Genomic DNA, 11,056 nt, shown 5'->3' with positions numbered 1-11,056 from the left:
CAGCCCTGGCCCCCACTTCTGTCCACTCTTGCCACCGTGTCCAGGGAGTGGGGGCGAGGTCAGCTGTGCTGGCCTTGCCCCCGCTACTCCATCCCCTCTGTCTCAACCATCCTGGTGGTGGGCTGCCTTCTGTCAGAGTGCGAATAAAGCATTACAGACAGCAGACAGGCAGATTTAGGTTTTTATAATATTAAAATATTGCAGTTCTATTGGTTTTCTATTGTTAATATACTGTCTCTTGCCTAGACCTAATATGTCTCTCTCCCAGGAACTATGCAGTTAGGAGACTTCACACCAGGTCTACTCCATGACAGCCTATTACCTCTGTCGAGTTCTATAGATATTTATGTTGTAGAATTTGCATTTTGCCATAGCTACCTCTATGGGTTTTTCTGGTTGGGAGATGGAGTTGGAATGTGGCTTCAGGCAACTAGGAGTGAACATCACATAACAATGTGCCTAATGCCCTGGTAAATTCATACATGTGATTTTTATTAATGCAAATTGTTGAATGCGTAGAATTTAACAAGAACAGAAACCTATTTGGAATTCTGGCCCAAAAACAGAGTGGACGCAGCTATCATCCTGCATCTAAAGTGATTTAACATCAACATTTAAAAGAAAAATGATGTTATATCAATATTTTCATACGGTGGATACTGGATACTTTTCAGCTTAATGAGCAACGCTATCAAAATTGTGAAATAATTGGTGGCAGAGTGGGTATACATGTATATACTTGAGTATCCGTAACTCAAAGCACTTTCTTCATTTATTTGTACCTAGGCTTCCTGTTTTCCAAGTTTCAGCCTGGAATATTTTTTTTTTTCTGCCTGATTTATAAAAACCTTTAAAGTAGGCAACTATGATATGTTACGTCAAATAATATTAAATTAGGCCCTGCACCAGATATTCATTCCAAGACTAGGACATGGTTACTTCTTAACCAAGAATACATTTATTAAGGCTTTAGCAGTTACAATTCTATTACTGTGTTTAGTCAGAAAGTAGTATAACATGCCCCCCACTGCAAAGCACAATGACCTCGACAGCACCAGGTGATCAATTTGTGAAGTCTTGTCTGGGGGCTCCCATTTCCTATGCCTGGTGTCTGCATAGAGTAGAATTCTTGGATTGTTGTCAGGATCTCTTTGGGAGGGACTCTGGAGTGCAAGCTTGTTTTCTACTTATATACCACATTTCTTATCATATAATTAACTTGTGCTATTCCCTACAATGCATATTAATAAGCCTATTTCCGCTTACCATATATGATAAATCTTTACTAACTTTCCCAATTTTAGGTATCTATTTCATTCTTAGGTAGGGGTCCATTTTGCTGCTTATTGTTCTTCTTTCCCAAACTAAATCTCCTTATTTTGGTTGGCCCATCGCTTGCTTTGACTTTCATCATCCAGACAAGATCTCTCTAGACTTCTTTTTCTTTGCCAAGAATGAATCTTGGTCAAAGTGACCCTCATGTCATCTCTTGTTCTTGAGTTGCAGCTTGGTTGAAACCACGGTTAAATTGGCCAGCTCAAAGATTAATGCCAAGCAAAGTTAAGAAAAGGAAAATCCAGGCCCACCGGTCTCTGAATTCCAACAACTGGAAATACTGACATAACTTTTGTAATTGCAGTGTAAATGGTCTCACAGTAAAATATATATTTTAAAACATTTGTCAGTTTATAAAAGTTAAAAACAGAAAGAGCATTCTAATCCAACTCTGACGGAAGGTGTGAAATGTCTTGCATTTTTCTTCATTGCAGTTACCTTTCAGGTGGATTTGAATTATGGTAATTCAGGCTTAATTAAAGCTGTATACAATTAGGATCCTGAGCAGTTTACTATCCCAGGGTCAAGAATCCTGACAGCTTCGGTTCAGCTTGAAAAACATCAATTTATGTGAGATCATGTTGCATCCCCCTGCAGCTAAACCAGAAAATAGAGGTCTTGAGAAACCTGCTAAGCACATCTAACAGGATATCCTTCAAGTGTTGTCCATAGGCAGGCAGTGTGACAGCATCCTATGAGTTATTTATGAAAAGCATAATATTTTTAGAACGCTTTTTACATTCACTCTATTTAGTTTATCAGTGCATTATGAGAATCAGTTGCAAAGTACATATTCCCAGTTTTTTAAATTGTAATTCTTAAAGTTAGGCTCCTATATCCATAGGTGAAGCTTTGATAGGAGTTATTGGGTGCTCGAGCCATATAAGTGCTTGGTCATGGTCTTAACTGGATACTTTTAGCTTAATGAGCAACGCTATCAAAATTGTGAAATAATTGGTGGCAGAGTGGGTATGCATGTATATACTTGAGTATCCATAACTCAAAGCACTTTCTTCACCTATTTGTACCTAGGCTTAACTCATGGTTTTTAAAAATATTTGCCATACTATTTAAGGTGCAGTGTAATGAGTATAGACTGATGCAAATGAATGGCTTCTGGAGGTGATTGTCTGAAATGAGGCCAAGTTAGAGCATGTGATAGCCCCTAAAGGTGTTAAAATTTATAAGATAATAAGTACAGGAATATTTATAGTATTACACAAAAACTTAGAGCTAATAAATCACCACACTTTTGTTCTCCAGTAATACAATTGTTGTTTAAATAACCATTTCCTCCTCATGGCATTTTTCTGTATGTATGTATTTTCATGTTTTCTCAAAATATACACAAGAGAACCTTGCCATGAGAGGGCTTGGAAGTGCTATGCTGCCCTCCTGCATTTTTCTGAACATTTATATTATGTTCCCTTGAAATATGTAATCTATGTGGACATGGAATGGAATGTGATTGGATTAAGTGTCACTATAGTTTCATTTCATAGGTGAGGATAACGTTTAATATTTTTGGTGAATGAGTGAAATCTTCTAAGCATATAATTCCTGTCAAAATCAAACTAGCAATTATGGAGTAGTTTTCCAATATATTATGGTGGTTAACTGAATGTGTGTGAATGCAACTATGACTAATCACTTCAGGAAGGATAGAAAATTTCTTACAGTATATAATCCTGGCATTTTAATATAGGTTACTTATTTGTGCAAACTACATTATCTAAAAGAATTAGCAGCCAGCAAAAGCTTGACATTGTCACTTTGCAGACTCCATAACTATGCAATTATTGATAAATGAAGAGTCTATGGCAGCTAGCTATAGCAGAGAAGCTTGTTTCCAATTTTAGTTATCATAAAGACTTCAACATCATTCTGTCCTAATTCATGGTAGCACTTAGGGGACCTGTTAAAAAGTAGGTGCGTCTACATGTCACTGTAAAGTGATGTGCTATGGCACCATGCTTTGGTACTTCCTTTTGGAAGTACTAAAGCATGGTGCACAGTTAGATTTTGCGGCTACATCATCATAGTGATGCACTATAACAGGGGAGCATGCCACTACAGTGACGTAGCTGCCAGTCGTGTAGACCCGTGTGATTGCTACGTCACTGTAGCATGCCATATGGCAACATAGCATGTTGCTACGTTGCTGTAGGGCGACAGGTAGATATGCCTAGTAGGTCTAACAGTTGTGCATTTGACTCCTGATGTTGCTGTGAAGTCAAACACCATATGAGGGACATCCTTTAGGATGGTGCAGCATGCTCGCTTTGGTATGGCTGACCTCGTCTGAGAGCTGATCAGGTCAGGAGGTGTTGTGTCCATTCTCTTGACTAACTAGGGACATGCAAGAATATAGTTTCTGCACTGTGGTGAGTGCAAGCACATCAGTTGTTACAGGTATCTCTTTGGACTCACAAGTAAGGACAGATTTTTTTTCTCCACTCCTACATGACACTCCAGAAAGACTAGTCATAATCTGCTGCCTACCAAGTCAGAAAACAAACCAAATTCCTGAAATACCATGAAAACACACGCTGTTTATTTACATTGACAGCTGTAAGTTCATTTTAAGTACAGGAGACTTATAATGAAGTACTAAATGTACAGTCATATGTTATAGAAATAAAGATGTCTTTGTAATATGTTATGTACTCACTACAACAGTCTGGTAGTAAATCTTTTCTATGAAGGCAGAAAGCCATTTACATAAGCAAGAAACTTCACATACTTACACACATGGTTAATTCATTTAAGGTCAGTAACACTCAGAGTTGACACTAGGGGTGTGTGGGACCCGGGGCATATCAGCCTGTGTGGGGCCTTTGCTGGGGGGGGCGGCAAGCAGCTGCAGCGCAAAGCCAGCAGTGCCTGGCAGCTGTGCAGAGTGCTGGCACCTTTGACATGTGCCAATGGCGCTGCCCGCAGGGACTGTGCAGCACTGATCATGGGGCCCCCTAAAGTGCGGGGCTTGGGGGGGTCTCCCTGCCTATCACCCCCCCCCCCCCCCCCCTTCCCCAGGATGGCTCTGGTAACACTGCTCACGTGCATAAGTAAGTCTTGTGTGTAATGGTTTCCAGGATCAAGTCTAGGGGATGCATGGGTGTTAGCAGGATTCTGCTATATCATCTAGAGATAAAATATAATCCAAGATTTTCAGAAGTGGCTAATGATTCTGGGTGCCCAGTTTCAAACCCCTGAGATGGGCCTGATTTTTAGGGGGAGGGAGGTGGAACTGTATAATAATCATCTCCTTTTTATGGTGTTTTAAGTTTGGTAACCCAGAACTGAGACCTGCTGAATCACCCATCACTTTTTAAGAATCCTGCTGTGTCTGTGTATTGCTTTATACATTAAAAACTATATTTAAAATATTATTAAGACTTCAAATGCCTGGGTCCTATGTACCTAAGGGATCACCTCTTTCCATATGCACCATCACAATCCCTAAGGTCAGCTGAGAACAACCTTCTGCAATACCATCTGTGTGCACCAAATTTGCTTAGCCAAAATATGTAGGAGGTTATTTTTTGTTGTTGTTCCTCAGCTCTGGAACTCCCTTTTCCTTGAGGCCTGCCATAGCTCAAGCTCGGTTATCTTTCAGAAGGGGTTAAGGCCAGTAAGGGTGCCTGTCTCTATGCATTATGGTACCTTCTTTAATTATATGATCACGTACTACATTTTCTACAGTACTCCTGCCTCATTGCACACAATAAACTTGCTCTGGAGAGTAATCCAGAACTGGGTAGTAAAGGAGGGTACAAGAGGCAGAAGGCTGCAGGAAGGGAAAGGTATAGTCTTGGGATTAAGACTGTTATCTGCTTATAAAACAGATCCAGCTTAAACATTGTTGGTACAAGCTTCCCTACACTGACATGCTTTATGTCTTCAACATGTCAAGGGATATTTCAGGGCTTGTAACTCTTGAGACCTCGGCCAAAATTGTCACTCAGAATGCTGTAATTGTGATTGGCTCATGGATAGAAGTGATATCTTTTATTAGACCAACAAGAAATATAAATAAAGATAATAAAAGATATCATCCCTGCCCACGAGCTCTGATTGCTTTTTCCTCTAGACCAATACAGCTACAACCTGGGTAATTGTAATGGTGCTGTTGAGAAATGCCATTAGACGTGTAATTGTGGCACTGAGTTTGTGGTGTATATGCTTGTCCACTACTGTGAATTTGACACCAAACTGTCCAGAAGAATTCAGTCTTCAAGAAGTTTAAGTCAGATTTTAGAGCAAAGTTGCTTCATTCCAGTTGAAAGGTCAGCTGAACTCTTTGACGTTGATTTTACTGAGAGCTGGTTTCAAAGTGAAAGACAAACTTCTCCAAAAGCTTGTTGAGGAAAGATGCTGTAGATACTCACTTTGCAAGTGAGGAAAGATTAAGGTGTTTTTTTCCCCAGAAGAAATAGCATAATACTTGGTTGGTTTGCTAGAAAGAGGCACAGGTGGACTTGGAGTGCCAGAAGATAGTGGAACATGAGTCATCTTGCTAAACTTCAAAAGGACTGCTTGTTACCTTGAATATAAACATGTTCTTATGCACTTTGCTGAATCGAGAGCCCAAAAGGGAAGAGACCAGGAAAGTAGAACTGACAGTTATGATTGAAATAAGGATGCAGTTTTCTTCATAGCAGTGATCGAGGACCCTGGTTTTCTCTGTTTAAAAATCCCAAATACTCTGATTAAAACCCCCCAAATCTGCGTTTCTCTGCTATTACAATGAAACACCTCTATATCTATATTTATATCTATATATTTTTATAATAATGGTTGAGGCATTGGTAGGCTTCCAAACAGCTTTAAAATTGTAAATATATCACTAAAACATTGTGCCCAACTGATACCTACCTACATACATACATACATATACGCACGCGTGCGTGTGTGTGTGTGTGTGTGTGTGTGTGTGGTTATAACACACACACACTTTTTTTTATATATAACACACACGTGTGTGTAGGTATCAGTTAGACACAATGTTTTAGTGATATATTTACAAATTTAAAGCTGTTTAGAGGCCTACCAGTGCCTCAACCATTATAATAAAATAATTTTTAAATACCTATATATTTTTGTGTTTGACTTTGTTTTTTTATCATAGAAAATCAGAGCTCCCCCTGCCTTCTTTGCTCACCAGGATGCAGATCCAGCTGTGGCTGTCCCCTACATTGCTTTGTGGTGCTGAGTAGCCCTGATATGCTGTTGCCCTTCCCCTGCCCATGCCCATGCCATTGCCCCTCAATCCCAAGCCACAGCCTCCATGGCCCTGCTGGTGCCTCTCACACCTGACCTGCAGCCCGCCAGCCCTACTGCTCCCTACCCAGTGCTCCCCAACCCCACCGGTGCCCCTCACTCCCAAGCCTCTGCCCTCCAGGCTTCCAGTGTCCCTGATTCCTAACCCACAGCCCTTTGGCCTTGCTGGTGCCCCTCACTCCTGACCTATTGATCCCTGTTCCCAGCCCCACATTGTGTGAGGAAGAGAGTGGGTGGGTGGGGAATGGGAAGGGAGCTGTGGGCACAGGCAGTGCATTGGGGGGTGGAGGGACACAGGCAAAGCAGAAAAGGAGGTGGCCAGGGGCTTTCTGAGATTTCTGAGCCCACAGCGGGGCATGGGGCTGCAGCGAGGCCAAACCAGCTCTGGGCAGGAGCTGTCTCTGTGGCCCAGTAGGCAGGATCCAGCACAGGAGGGAGTGCTGTGGCCACCAAGCTGAGGTGCCCACTACCCACCCAGCAGCAACAGGGGCACAACTCTGTGCTGTCACTGCTGCGCCTCATCTTGGCAGTCATGGCAGCCCAGTGCTCCCTCCCATGTCAGGTCCTGCTCCCTGGGCCATAAAGGCGGCTTCTGCCCAGAGTTGTCTGACCCAGCTGCAGCCCCATGCTTCACAAATTGCTGTGGGTGCAGAAATCTGCCTCCTGTCATCTGTACCCCCCCAACACATTGCCTATGCCCTCTTCCCTTTGCCCTTCACCCCCAGCTAGAGGGAGCTGCTCTCAATCGCTGCTTGGCTGCCACATACATGTGGCGCCCCCTGCCTACAATAGCCCTCCCCCACTCTCTCCAACCCCAGGCAGCCCCTTGCAGGCTGGAACTCTGCCATCCATGTTTTTCTCTATTAAAGGAAAAAATCTGCATTTTTCTGCAGTGAACAGAAAACCCAGATCCCTGGTGATGATGAAAGAGCTCCAAGAGACATGGATGAAAGAGAGCTGCCCAATTGTAGGTAGATTATTGAGTTTGAAGGCAACAGTAATTCATTCATCTTCTTGCTTTGTTAAAGCTTCCATAGTACTTATAGAATCCTATGTCCAAAACAACCATTGTGAATCATGGGTATCCTCTATGTAAATTAACACACAGAAGTGGGTTTTGCAGCCTTCCAGAGTGTCATCTAATTAAACAGTGAATTATGTCTTCCATATGTCCTAAGTTAAATTTTTTCAGCAAATACTATATCACTGAGTTTACCTTGCTGATCCATGTACTAGAGTGAGGGGCTGATGCAGGAGGAGAGGTGAGCAAATAGGAGTAGAGCAAATGTGTTGAGCAGTGTAGAAAGTAATAGGTATTAACTTACAAACTGGGGGCCTAGGGTAGAGGAAAATGATAAGGTGAGAGAAAGTTCAGCAGTCCAGATGCTTTTTGGGTGAGAGGACAACATAGAATGAGGGTGAGCTGGTTTGCAGAGAGTAACGTAAAAACTATTGATTGGATGATTGCAGAGGGAAGGAAAAAAAAGTGAGGGGAGAAGAGTTTGAGAACATAACTATGGGTGTTAGATAGAAGAACTGATTGAGGTATAGCAGATGTGAAATGTTAATTTATTTTTACTGAATTTTTTCTAGTTGTTTTGATGTCTAATAAACTCCCTTTGTTTGGCTATGTAAGAAAGTCACTGGATTCACTCTCTCTACCTTGTACATTTTCCCAAGAAAACTATTACTTGTATCAACTTTTCCATTAATATGGTTGTAGGGTTCCTCTTGTGATTAGCTCTTCAGTAAGACTTTCACTTGTATTTTGAAATAATATGTTCCTTTGCCTTGATTCAAGTAAATTACTGCGTTTTATTTCCTTTCCAGGAGACTTAGAACAAGCATCTGTACTGTTGCTCTATGTAGTGTGTGTGTGTGACTAGTATTATTTTTGCATTTATATTAGGTTTTGTCCAAATTCTTAATTTACTGTTCAATCAAAAAAGAGAGAGAGGCAAGTGAAGGTGGCATTTTTTGTGAGACTTCATTATTGATTCCAGCTTTATAAACTGTGGGTAGTATATACTCTTCTATGGTTTTGTTTCTTGCCTGTCCATCATAGAAGGTTGTAAAACGTTTAAGGTAACATTCTCTGCATGGAGGGGAAATAATATGGGAACATTCTCTGCGTGGAGGGGGAATAATAATATAATATCTAAAAAGAGTCCTGCTAAAATCCCTTATTTTTTTTAAATCCCTTTTTAAAAAATGAGCAGAAACAGATTCATTCATTTATTTCTAATAGCTCACTGCGATACCCCAAAGAGCTCTAAACTGTGCTTTTATTTATTTGTTCATACCTTTGAGGGAATGGAAGTTATATTCCCTCAAAGGAATATGTTCATAAGGAAATATGTTGCTGTCTAGCAGTTAAACCGTGTGCTTGAGTTTTGGGCTATATTTATAGCTTTCTTCTTTCATGTGATAAAAACGGTGTCCGTATCTTTATCTTTGCGCGCTTTGGCATGTTTGTCGATTCCAGAGCTCTTGTAGAGCCGTGTAGAGATGTTACCAGGGATCACTACATGGAAGTGGCTTTCGTCAATCCCCTTTGTAGCTGTGACACCACTCCTTATATTTGTCAAGTCACTTTACCTGTCAGTGGCTATTTCTCAATAGAAAGGGACTTGGTGAGGTTTACTTAACAAATATTAGCTCAGTACTCAAAGTACTGAACTAATATTTTTTAAGTGGCTTAGATGGAAGATGATACTAAGTGTGAGGTATTAGTATTACAGTGACATAATTCCTTTCGAAAGGGAATTCCACTTCCCTTCCATCTATATTTTATCCTTATTATCAGAACAGAGTTAACCGTGAAAAAGATAATGTGAGATAATGGGGTGGTAAATAAACAGAAACCAGTTGGTAGAATAGTACATGTAAGAATCAAAGAATGAGGTACCAGAACTACTAACAGAAATATGGAATTCATCACTGAAATCAGCTACTTTAGCTACACTCGACTTCTCTGATAAAATTACACTTATCTTTAGCAAACGGCACTAGGGATCATCCTGGAAATTACAGGATGCTGTGAGCTTTACTCAGTATCAGGAAAACTGGCTAAAATAATAAAAATAAGGTTATGAAACACCTAGGCAACACTCCATATTAAGAGCAAACCACAAAAATCATCCTAAAGGGTAGTTGGACCTTTCCAGTCCCTTAGATTCCTTTCTGAGGGTGAGAGTCATGCTGGGGGGTGGGGGGGAAGGGGGAAGATGATGGGAGGGGCAGAGGGAATGATGGTGGTGCAGCAGCAGTGCCCTGCCCCTGCCCATTCTGTTGCCCATCACTGACAATAGCTCCCCCGCCCCAGCCCTGCTGCTGCCCCTCACTCCCAAACAGCAGTACCCTGCCCCCACCCCTTGCTGGTGCTCCTCACTCCTGACCCATAGCCCCCTGGTGCTGCCAGTACCCTGCACACCCAACCCACAGTCATCCATCCCATCCCCCAGCCCTTCCAGTTTCCTACACTCTGGACCCATCCCCCATGCCCCTCACCCGCAGACCCGCAGACCCCTGCCCGCCCCCCAACCCAGCCTTGCTGGGCTAACTTGTTCTCTCTCTTGCTGGCTTGCTGGAGCCTGCTCAAGGAGCATGGGACCCCTGACAACCAATCACTTTGCCCACTGCTCCCAGCACAGCCAATTTGGGACAGCAAAAAACCTGGATGTAACAGGCTCGAGCAGAAGCCCTGTTGCTGAGTAAAACCCAGGATGCCAGTGAATGGGAGAGCCAGAGCACAGCGGTGGCGGGGGGGTTTAACATACCGGGGAAAGATGAGGGTAATTGTGGCTACTGCCACGCGTAAAAAGGCGGAGCCAGGGATCCCACATTTGCCCTCAGGGCATTGGAGAAGAACGGAGACCGACACAGAGATGGCAAAGCAACAGAAGGCTCTGTAAGCAGAGGCTCGGGAGATCAACGTCGGACTGGAGAGGCTAGGGGTACTCCCACTGAGGTGAGTGGCTGGCGAGACCCTCAAGAGGCTGGGAACACTGCCCCGGACAAAAGATCCAGAGACTATCATATTCCCCGATCAGGACGGCTGGGAGACCACCGCAATTAGGAGAAGAACAAAGCAATCAGCTAAGTGGCAGAACAGCCGCTTTCACGCTGAAGCAATTAGTGCTGTTAGTTACATTGTATTGGTCACAATAAAGGCTGGCACTTGGTAAAGCTAATACCTGGGTGGTCTATTACTTAGCACCTTCTCCTTCAGGGATTAACATCCAATTCTTTTTCCATCTCCTTAGTCGTGGCAGGTGAGTCCTGAAGGGAAGAGGGGCGGGTAACCAGCACCCATTCACACTGGACATTTGCTCTTATTTTAAAAACCTGCCTGGACACAACACAGGGGTCCAAAAAAGAGGACATGTCCAGGAAAACCCAGATATATGGTAACCCCACCATGGGGGGGGGGGGCGGGGTA

At 42.6% G+C, this 11,056-nt stretch overlaps 1 protein-coding gene across 1 annotated transcript in view; it reads left to right on the top strand.

Moving 5' to 3' along the window:
- Positions 1 to 11,056, top strand: part of LOC102380514 (oxysterol-binding protein-related protein 6-like) — a gene marked incomplete at its 3' end in the record, with an annotated part of 52,850 nt that overhangs the window by 1,541 nt on the left and 40,253 nt on the right. The gene's annotated exons all lie outside the window — the stretch shown is intronic.

The sequence above is a fragment of the Alligator sinensis genome, unplaced genomic scaffold, assembly GCF_000455745.1.
Source record: "Alligator sinensis unplaced genomic scaffold, ASM45574v1 scaffold173_2, whole genome shotgun sequence".
Classification (NCBI taxonomy): domain Eukaryota; kingdom Metazoa; phylum Chordata; order Crocodylia; family Alligatoridae; genus Alligator; species Alligator sinensis.
Note: the sequence above shows the minus strand (reverse complement) of the source record. Positions and strands in the feature narration are given on the sequence as shown.